The sequence below is a fragment of the Gekko japonicus genome, unplaced genomic scaffold (assembly GCF_001447785.1).
Source record: "Gekko japonicus isolate JY-2015 unplaced genomic scaffold, Gekko_japonicus_V1.1 scaffold1242, whole genome shotgun sequence".
NCBI classification, from domain to species: domain Eukaryota; kingdom Metazoa; phylum Chordata; class Lepidosauria; order Squamata; family Gekkonidae; genus Gekko; species Gekko japonicus.
Genome location: NW_015172041.1, coordinates 166,513 through 177,773, shown reverse-complemented (window position 1 = coordinate 177,773; position 11,261 = coordinate 166,513).

Here is an 11,261-nt window from a genome sequence, read left to right as displayed (position 1 = left end):
TATTTCCAATGGGCCTTCAAGCGTCTCCCGTTGTTTCCAGTGGGCAATCCTATCCTTCCTTTTAGTACATCCCGTCTGCAGCAGCAACAAAGAGCAAGAGTCCAGTCCAGGAGCACCTTAAAGACTCACAGAATTTGTGTCAAGGCAGGAACTTTCGTGAGTCGCTGCTCACTTCTTCAGATTAACAAAACAAACAAAAACAGAGCAGTGTAATACTTTTTATTAGGGCCGAAGTATAATACAGTAGATCGCAAGCCTCGGAGCTCCACTGAACTGTTCATCAGGTTGGCGGTTCAGTCAAAATACAAAGGACGTGGAGAAATGGGGGGGCGGGATGTGTCGGGGCATGATGGGGAAGCCCCCAGCCTGCAGATCTTAAAGCAAAGACTGCAGAATCACTTAAATGGGCCTGGTGTGAAAGATATGATCGGTTGCACTGAAAGCGGCTCTCTTGACAATAGATTCAGGCGGGTCGCCGTGTTGGTCTGAAGCAGCAGTACAAAATTTGAGTCCAGCGGCACCTTTAAGACCAACAAACTTTTTTCAAGGCACAGCTTTCCTGTGCAGAAGAAGTGTGTGTATCTGAAGAAGAGTGCATGCACACAAAAGCTTATACCCAGAATACAACTTTTATTTGACTTAAAGGTGCCACTGGACTCCAACTTTGTTCTGCCCCTTTGACCATGTAGACGGGAGCAGTGTTCCCTCTAAACTGAGTTAGTGTGAGCTAGCTCACAGTTTTCTAGCCTCCGGCTCTCACATTTTTGTCTTAGCTCAGGAAGGATGGCTCCAGAGCAAACTAATGTATGCAGTAGCTGAATTGCTCGCTCACAACTTTAATGCCAGTAGCTCACAGAGTAGAAATTTTGCTCCCAAGACTCCACAGTTTAGAGGGAGCATTGGACGGGAGGCTTAATTCGAATCTCTCCCCAGCGCCCGTCAGAACTACAGGGGCCTCTTTGAAGGCAGAGGAGAAAGGGGGGGGGATTAATCCCTTGATTAGCCAAACAATATTAATTTGGGGCGGGGCAGCAGCTGTCAATTTAATGGGAGCCAGAAGGAATGGCGACGTCGGGAGGGGATCTCAGCCAGCCCGTGGGATTTGCTTCTGAATAAACTGTTGGAGAGGATCGGGCCGCAGAGTTGCCAACCAGACCAGCGCAGGACCATCGCGCATGAATCGGGGCCATCAATGTCTTCTCCACGTGCACCCTCTCAGAGCGACCCGTTGCGGCCGAAATTCCTTCTGCGTGATGCACCGGCCGGTCCCGCCCAGGTTTACTCGGGAGTAAGTCTTCACTTCGCTCCACGGGACAGGTGCCGGAGCAAGTCTGCCCAGGACTGCCACCCCTTTACTTTCGAGGCGGAGAAATCGTCAATATTGGTGCGATGCTGATCGACAAAAATGCAAGAAATCATCGGTTCCCTGTGGAATTTTTTTTCGGGGGGGGGAGCATATTTTTGGACGTTTTATTGTAGAAAGATTTGGGGGATGTCTTAATACTACTGTTAGCAAATGTGCGTCGTGTGACCCGATGCTTGCGGTATGTTTGATTGCTTTTAAAATTTTTATTTATTCAATTTATAAATCGTCCCATCCCTGCAAAACCAGGGCCCTGCCTCTGGGCGACATGCATCAACGATAAAACTATAAAACGTACAACAATTCAGATACATAACATTCCATTAAAAACCTAAAATCCAAGATGGTGTCGTTCTTATGGCCTATTTGGTAATCAATTGGTGGCGATAACGTGGCTGGGAATATGTTGTGGATGGACTGACGCGAAGCAATTAAAAAAAAAATGTCGTAGGGACGCTGTCCCCTTTTGCCGTGCCTCGGTGGTCCCCCCATTCCGCTCCCAAGGCACTGGCTGCAAAGAGGAGACCTTGGGGGTTAGTTACTCTGCCTGCTTTGGATCAGCTCTGGCGTCTGCGCGGTTAGTAGTACCGTCTCTCCGAATCAATCCCCCCGGAGCGATCCAAGGGGGGGGGGAAATTAGCCCTTCGAAGTCACTTTTTCCTGGGGAAGACTGACCGTGCAAACATAGGCAGCGCTCCTCCGGTCTAAAGCCCAGCAGCGAGTTCAGTGGAGTCATTTTTGCACTGGATCGGGGGAGGGGGGCGCTGCAGCGTTTGGACTGCTGCAATCCTCCCTCCACGCGCTTTCTCGGCACCCAAGTCCGCACTGAGCGCAAAGCGGGCTCCCTTTGACGAGACGCGCACGGGATCGAGCTGGACAGCGGCAACTCTGTGTGTAAAAGTTAGGTAAAGGTAAAGGTTCCCTTGCTCGAAAGCCAGTCGAGTCCGACTCTAGAGCCGAAGAGCCAGCGCTGTCCGAAGATGTTTCCGTGGTCATGTGGCGGCATGACTAAATACCAAGGCGCACAGAAGGCTGTTACCTTCTTGCAATTTCTTGCTTTAGAACTGCTAGGTTGGCAGGAGGTGTAGAACAATTTTTGTTGTTGCTGTTGCGTGTTGGGTGTTACACCGGAATCACCGCACATGGCGTTGTGGGATTTTTATTTTTTTTTGCCATCAAGTCACAGGTGGCGGGGGGGCGGAGCGTCCGCGGAAGATGGCGGAAGACGAACAGAGATGGTTTGCTGTTGCCTGCCTCTGCCTCACAACCCTGGACTTCCTTTGATGGTCTCCCATCCAACTATTGACCCCGGGGCCAACCCTGCTTCGCTTCCAGAGAGCTGACATGATTAGACTAGCTTGGGCTATCCAGGTCAGGGCATTGTGGGATATATCCACTCTCTCTCCCTCCCATTGAATTCTGGGAAACTAGCCAGCGGTTCCTGCCCAGGACATTTTCAGTTGGCGGCTAAACCAGGAAAGGTTGAGCGGTCAAATAAAAAATAACAAGGTGTGTGTGCTGTGAGGGAGGCGATGACGAATCCCCTCTTGGGAATGCCTGGACCGTCTGTCTATCGCTAGTTATATTTAAAACTGAGATGCAGTCCGATCTGTGCCTACTTCCTCCGAAGTCAGTCCTGTTTGGTTCAAAGGGACTTAACTTCCAGGCAAGCGTGCATAAAATTGCAGCCTTAAAACAAAGCACCAGTTTAAAGAGCCCGTGTGCATGTATATGTTTAGAAATAGATTAATAGCATTATTAATCTAGGATATGCTTGCTAGGGTTCCCCCCTCATAACCCCCTCCCAACAGAACTAGCATTTCAGACTCAGAACCGAACCCAAATTCACAAGGGGAAGGTAAGATCATAGTCTGGATGTGAACCCCATTTGCACCTCACACCCTAAATCCTTTACCTGGAAATAAACCCCGGTCCATTGATTTCAGTGGGATTTTATGTTCAAGTAAGACCCCATTGACTATTACATATCAATACCAGCCACAGTGCATTCAATGAGATTGGATCTCCATATTTCACACTATATTCTTTGCACCTCCGCTTCACATCCAAAAGGATTCACTTTGCATGCAAACAGTGCCACTGTATCTATTTACATCCAAGTAGTTCAGCGGTGCAGTTGGAACCGCACAGAATAATATGGATTGGCAGGCATTTTATAGGCCGCTCCTTTGAATGTTTACTCGGAGATAAGTCTGTGGAGTTCAGTGGGACAAGGAAACTAGCACAGGATTGCAGTTTTAATCACAGGTAAACTCTGGGGTGGGTTGGGTGTTACACCGGAATCACCGCACATGGCGTTGTGGGATTTTTATTATTTTTTTTGCCATCAAGTCACAGGTGGCAGTTTATGGTGGTGACCCCTCATGTGGTTTTCAAAGCAACAGAGGAACAGAGATGGTTTGCTGTTGCCTGCCTCTGCCTCACAACCCTGGACTTCCTTTGATGGTCTCCCATCCAACTATTGACCCCGGGGCCAACCCTGCTTCGCTTCCAGAGAGCTGACATGATTAGACTAGCTTGGGCTATCCAGGTCAGGGCATTGTGGGATATATCCACTCTCTCTCCCTCCCATTGAATTCTGGGAAACTAGCCAGCGGTTCCTGCCCAGGACATTTTCAGTTGGCGGCTAAACCAGGAAAGGTTGAGCGGTCAAATAAAAAATAACAAGGTGTGTGTGCTGTGAGGGAGGCGATGACGAATCCCCTCTTGGGAATGCCTGGACCGTCTGTCTATCGCTAGTTATATTTAAAACTGAGATGCAGTCTGATCTATGCCTACTTCCTTGGAAGTCAGTCCTGTTTGGTTCAAAGGGACTTAACTTCCAGGCAAGCGTGCATAAAATTGCAGCCTTAAAACAAAGCACCAGTTTAAAGAGCCCGTGTGCATGTATATGTTTAGAAATAGATTAATAGCATTATTAATCTAGGATATGCTTGCTAGGGTTCCCCCCTCATAACCCCCTCCCAACAGAACTAGCATTCCAGACTCAGAACCGAACCCAAATTCACAAGGGGAAGGTAAGATCATAGTCTGGATGTGAATCCCATTTGCACCTCACATCCTAAACCCTTTACCTGGAAATAAATCCCGCTCCATTGATTTCAGTGGGATTTTATGTTCAAGTAAGACCCCATTGACTATTACATATCAATACCAGCCACAGTGCATTCAATGAGATTGGATCTCCATATTTCACACTATATTCTTTGCACCTCCGCTTCACATCCAAAAGGATTCACTTTGCATGCAAACAGTGCCAGTGTATCTATTTACATCCAAGTAGTTCAGTGGTATCGGAAGCTGCGGTGGCTCAAGTGGTTAAGACGCTGAACTGCAGGCTGTGGAAGGTCAGTAGTTCAGCGGTTCTAGACCCGAGTGTGCCGCAAGACAGGGTGAGCTCCTGTCTCTAGTTCCAGCTCCTGCCAACCTAGCAGTTCGAAAGCAAGAAATTGCAAGTAGATAAATAGGGACCACTTCGGTTCCGTGCGCCTTGGTGTTTAGTCATGCCGGCCACATGACCACGGAAACGTCTTCGGACAGCGCTGGCTCTTCGGCTTTGAAACGGAGATGAGCACCGCAACCCTAGAGTCGGATTTGACTGGCTTTCGAGCAAGGGAACCTTTACCTTTAGTTCAGTGGTGCAGTTGGAACCGCACAGAATAATATGGATTGGCAGGCCTTTTATAGGCCGCTCCTTTGAATGTTTACTCGGGGATAAGTCTGTGGAGTTCAGTGGGACAAGGAAACTAGCACAGGATTGCAGTTTTAATCACAGGTAAACTCTGGGGTGGGGTGGATTCAAACCCACAGCTCCTCTGGGACAGCTGGACAGTTGGCAACAATTTAACAACATTTCCCTTTTGGGTAAATCTGTTAAGTCTGTTCATTCCCTTGGATGCTCCTTCCAAGTGAAAATGTTAAGGTTTTCAAACCCTGACATAGATTCAATTATTTATTATCCCCCTCTCCAATCATCTGTTAATTTCAAGTCTCAGATCCTGCAAGAGAAGCCCAGAAAATGTAGGTAGCTGCTTTGGTCCAAAGAGAAAAACGAAAAAACACGGAATATCTTTTGTGCCAAAACACAACCAACCAAAATAACACAACACAGTATGCAAGATTCCATGTTCTCCTGGACTCTTCATTATGCTGAGTGATAAATAACAAAGGGAGGGGGGAGAAAAAAAGGCCTAAAGATTATTGGTCTGATAGATTCCCCCCCCCTTTAAACATCCATCCTGAAGAAGAGTTCTAGAGAACTCAAAAGCTTGCACACAACCCTGTGTTATTTGCAGGGGCGGATTAAGGCTCACTGGTGCCCTAAGCACTGCCCCCCTCCTTTCCACACTGACCCAGTCCATTTTAGTTGTTGACCTGTCTGACCAGATATGCAATGCCGGTTGCAGCAATACAAGAATTTATTCATACGATAACACAATATACTGTACAAACTAAGCTTTTCACCCTTTTCCCGGTGCCCTAAGCACGTGCTTAGTCTGCTTAATGGTTAATCTGCCCCTGGTTATTTGGTTTGGCCAGCTTTTCAAACGGAGGGGCATAAGCAGTCCTGAAAGTAAAGGAAAGTTTCAAAGTGAAACCAGGCCATTTAACTCAGCCATAGCAGAACAGAGGGCAAGAGGGAGGCAGCCATTTTGTAATTCATGTTTTTGAAGATGAATGCGATGGGCTGTGTATCGGCAGTCATTCCTTTTATTTAAAAAGCTGGGAGGAGTGCTTGTGAAAATGAATTAAAGGTATGGGGGGAAATGGACGGAAGGGGGCGCTCCTGAAAACAGCCCCAGGGCTGCAGTTTACGAAAATAAAGCAAAAGTCCAGTGGGACCTTAAAGATTAACAACATTTATTCCCGTGTGTATCTGACTGCGTTTTCTTCAGCTATGCACAGAAACCAAATGGAGAATCCTTCTTTATGGGGAAGGTTACGTGGGAAGGGAGAAAGGAGGTAGAGGGCTTGCTGTCTGTATCGATCAGAATATTCTTTTGACTGTAATAGGAACTAGTCTAGGTCCAAGGGTGCTTCAAGGTATTTTGCTGCCCCAAGCAAGGCTCAGCAGCCCCATCTCTTCCTGGGCCCCTGCCCCTGCTGGCCGGCCCCAAACCATGCCCCTGTGGAGATGCCCCAAGGCTTTGTCTCAGACCTGCTTAGGGGTGCCAGTCACCTCCTGTGCCCCACTGTGTCGCTCTCAGCAGTTGTTAGAGAGCCAGCGTGGTGTAGTGGTCAAGAGCAGTGGCCTGTCATCTGGAGAACCAGGTTTGATTCCCCACTCCTCCACATCAAGCCTGCTGGGTGACCCTGGGCCAGTCACAGTTCTTTCCGAACTCTCTCAGACCCACCTACCTCACAAGGGGTCTGTTGCGGGGAGGGAAGAGGAAGGTGATTGTGAGCCACTTTGAGACTAAAGGTAGAGAAAAGCAGAGTATAAGAAACCAACTCTTCTTCTTGGGTGCCTTGTTCCGAGCAGCAGCTTTGTCCGGACCTGGTGGTTGGCGTGGGTTGCAACGAGTGGAATATTCAGCTTCATATATCAGCACATTGTGTCACGGCTCATCAGGGAGATAGGAAATCAGAGCCCAGGGACCCCACCCACTGCCCTGTCTTGCAACCCGCAAGCACTTGCCAGTTTCCATTTCCCTGTGTGGCTCAAAGCGAAGTCTCTTCTATGACTGTTCTTAGAGCCCTGTGAGGTGGCTTTTGATATCTGAAACATCACTGAGTCCTCCAGAGCTAACACCAGGAGATATATAAAACCAGTCCCCGGTGCTCCATTAGACGAGTATGTCCTGAACCTTGGGGACACTGTTCTATTATTGGGGGGTGGCATGCCAGGTAAGTGGGCCCGTCTTGAGTAAGAACGGCCCTGCAGAGCATAGTGGCCTGTGTGCAACTATTTGCTGATTCATAGAATCATAGAGTTGGAAGGGACCTCCAGGGTCATCTAGTCCAACCCCCTGCATAATGCAGGAAATTCACAACTACCTCCCCTCCGCCCATTCCCCCCAGCACCTCCTGCTCTACGCCCAGAGGAAGGTCAAAATCCTTCAGGATCCCTGGCCAAACTGGCCCGGAGAAAATTTATTCCTGATCCCAAAGTGGCGATCAGCATTTCCCTGGGTATGTAAGAAAGGCCCACAAGAACTAAGCACGGATGCAACCCTTCCTGCCCTCCCTTCTCATGGTCTGCCTAAGTTCACACAGTCAGCACTGCTGTCAGATGGCCATCGAGCCTCTGCTTAAAAACCTCCAAAGAAGGAGAGCCCACCACCTCCTGAGGAAGCCTGTTCCACTGAGGAACCGCCCTGTTCTGAAATCTAGTGCAGCAAGTCATACCTATTCTGCCTGTGTTGTGTCCACTGACCACCACCAGGGGCCAGCGAATACTCCAGAGCTTGCCTCTGGAGGAACAATGGGGACTAGACTCCTGGTCTCTCCACTGGGGGACCAATGGGACCGTGGCGGGAGATTTAAACCCACCAACGGGAACTAGGGGTGTGTCCCCAGCAATGTTCCCTCTAAGTTGTGGAGTCTTGTGAGCAAAAATTCTACTCTGTGAGCTACTGGCATTAAAGTTGTGAGTGAACGATTTGGCTGCTGCATAAATTAGTTTGCTCTGGAGCCGTCCTTCCTGAGCTAGGACAAAAACGTGTGAGCCGGAGGCTAAAAAACTGTGAGCTAGCTCACACTAACTCAGCTTAGAGGGAACACTGGTCCCCAGGTGTGTATATAGTTGGCCAGCCGGCTGTTTGTCTTTAGTCTTGTTGTGTACCAGTAAACCATGCCGATCACTACATCAGTCTCAGTGATCATGCGTTTAACCCACTACACTTCAGCCTGTCCCATCGCTAGCAGAATTGGGTTGAGGGATTAGGCTCTTTAAAAGGGGCTCCTAAACCCACCGCTTTAAGCGATGCCTGATCCACATCCAGTCTGTTGACTTAGCAAATGTGTTGAAGAATTAGTAGACTGCTGAAAGAAGGGGAGGGGAATCTTTTTCTGGGGGGGGGGAAGGATACGATGGAATATGCAAAGCTTGGATTGGAGGGGATCCCAAATACAGAAACCTTGCTATGTTTCCCAGGCCTTTTGGAAAAGGGAAAACTTGAAAATCGAATTTGGGCCAAGGTTCCAATTGGATTTTCTCAAGTTAACAGACACGTGCCAAATCTTGCAGCTATTTAAGCCATCAAAAGCCTTTCCTCCTGCCATCTGGACAAGGGGAGTCCTGGAGACACATTGGGGAGTCATTGAGGAGTCCTGGAGACACACCCAGATGGAAATGAATGGATTCCAATGGCAGGTGAGGAAGCCAGGCTTTCAGAAGGACTGTGCCCCAAAACAGATTTGTTGATGTAACCTTTTTTTCAGATTTACCAGCCAAGATGCTTCGGTGTTGGTGGGTGTCCCCCCCCCCCTGTTTCGAGGCATATGGAAACAGCCAGAAAAACAAGACTGAGATGAAGATGCTCCCTCCCACTTTCATTCAAACGTTTCTTCCCTCTGACAAATCCTTAGACTATGTTTTGGAAATGGTGCCACCAAAAGCACCTGGCTTTTAATGTGATTGATTTCTCAAAAGAAACTCAGGTGGCCCTTCCTTCCTAGGACACACGCTTAGCCTTAATTAAACAAGCTGAAGGGAAAATAAAGATGAAAGAATTGTTTCGGTCTGGTTCTCTGTTCTCTGGACAAAGCTGAGCACTTTTAAAGTCCACTGGTTTTAGTGGGAAAGATTTTAGCACAGACGCCTCTCTGCATGGATTGAACGGGGCTTCAGGTGGCCTGCCTTGGGTGATTTTTGTTGTTGTTGTTTTGTCATCGGGTAACAGCTGACTTATGGCATCCCTGTGGGGTTTTCAGGACAAGAGAGGAACAGAGGTGGTTCTGCCATTGCCTGCCTCCGCACAGCAACCCTGGGCTTCCTTGGCCGTCTCCCATTCAAATACAAGCCAAAGCTGACCTTGCTTGGATTAGGCTATCCTGAGCTATCCAGGTCAGCGCAGGGTGAATCATAGATGAATAATAGATCTGCTAAGAATTGGCTAATAACATGAAGCTAAAATTATAGCTACCTACAGAGTAAACTAATAATTAGCCCACAGTGTGTATTACGCAAATGTGCCTTACAGATGGGGAGAAAAAACCCTTGCAAATCAACATACTGTTTGGGAAATCTCTTGGAGAAGCTTGCCTAGGGATGCTCAAACTTGCCACTTTCTGAACTTTTAAGGTGTTTTGTTTCTGCTTTCGCGCTCGAGGGAAGTGCAACCCAAACTCCTGTGTGGATGCCCCATTGCCAGTCTGAATGCTTTTGCATTTTCTGTGGCGATGATGGAACTGGTGAATCCTCGCCATGTGGATACCGCCTCGACTGGGCTAGGCTGAGTTTTGTTTCACCGGCTCTCTCTCCACCCGGCACACTCTTCCCTATTTTCTCCAGGCTCCTTACCCCACCCTGCATGAAAATTAACCGAGAGGGGCCCGGCTGCTCTAAAAGCATCCCTCAGCTTTCGTCACCATATTCATCTCCTCCTTGCACCCTACTAATTAAAGTCAACGCTGTAGCTAATGAGACTCATGGCCAGTCATTGTTATTAAGCCGAAAGTTATTGTTATTAAGCCGAAAGTTATTGTTATTAAGTTATCATGTTATTGTTATTAAGCCAAATGTTATTAAGCATCAACGCCACAGGACTGGCAGGCCAGATGACCATGAGGGGTCTCCGTCTGGTCAGAGGATCTTGCCAAGTTACAGTTTTGACAGTGCCTGTTAATCCCAACCTTTGCCTTAAAGGCCTTCCCTAGAACTCAAAGGGGGTACATTGTGTCCCCCTGTGAGCACCAGGGAGGTGCTAGCCACATCACAATTTTCCCTCCTGCATATACTGCAAAGTGAACGGGACCAATTGCTGGCAGGGGTGGTCTTTCTGAAGGGAGGGCGGTGCTTGGAGTGCAATTGGGAAATTGTAAAACAAAGTTGGAGTCCAGTGGTACCTTTAAGACCAACAAAGAGCAACAAAGTTTTATTCAAGGTATAGGCTTTCATGTGCAAGCACACTTCTTCAGATACAGTGAAACAGAGAAGAGAATAACTGGCCCTTCCTGGCAACTAACCCCCCCCCCACTCTCTCTCTCTTCCTATATTTAATGGTTGAGGGAATTCTGTTTCACTGTATCTGAAGAAGTGTGCTTGCATATGAGAGCTTATAATGATAGCACTGCGTGTTCGTCTTCATTCAATTGTTGTTTTTGTTTCAACCTTTTTTTGTTATCTTTCAAGTACTGGGTTGGTCCCCCCCCAACCCCGTTTCTTGGTTGAATTGCTTTGGAAGGTGGACTGCATGTGGAAGGTGGACACACCCTGTTGAGGTCCCCTCCCCCTCCCTCACCCCAGGCTCCCATTCTCTCCACCATCAAACCTCCAGGTATTTCCAAATGCGGGGCTGGCAACCTCATTTGAACCAGACCATCGCAGATCCTAATCTAGCCCTTACTCCACATTGGCTCGTGAATGAGGCAAAGGGGAACCCAAAGTCCTCTTGATGGCTACTGGTTCTCTCCTTTCAGCAGCAAATCAGGAAGAGACATGCAAATGACTGGGCTCATTGAGAACAGAACATGCCTCCTGTTGAGTGGAGGCAAAAATATTTTCCTAATCTGAACCTGGAGAACTGCTGGCCATGCTTGATTTCCCTCTTTGCAAGTTCTGCTTTAGCAACTAGCTCCAGAGGCCAGGCACCTGCTGTGGAGTTTAACCTGTTGGCTGCTGGCTTGAAGGAACGTTTTTTCCATATTTTGACTGTCAAATCATGACTTTTGACTTCCTCTTTGCAGGTGCGTAAGGTACAAGGACATATCTTAT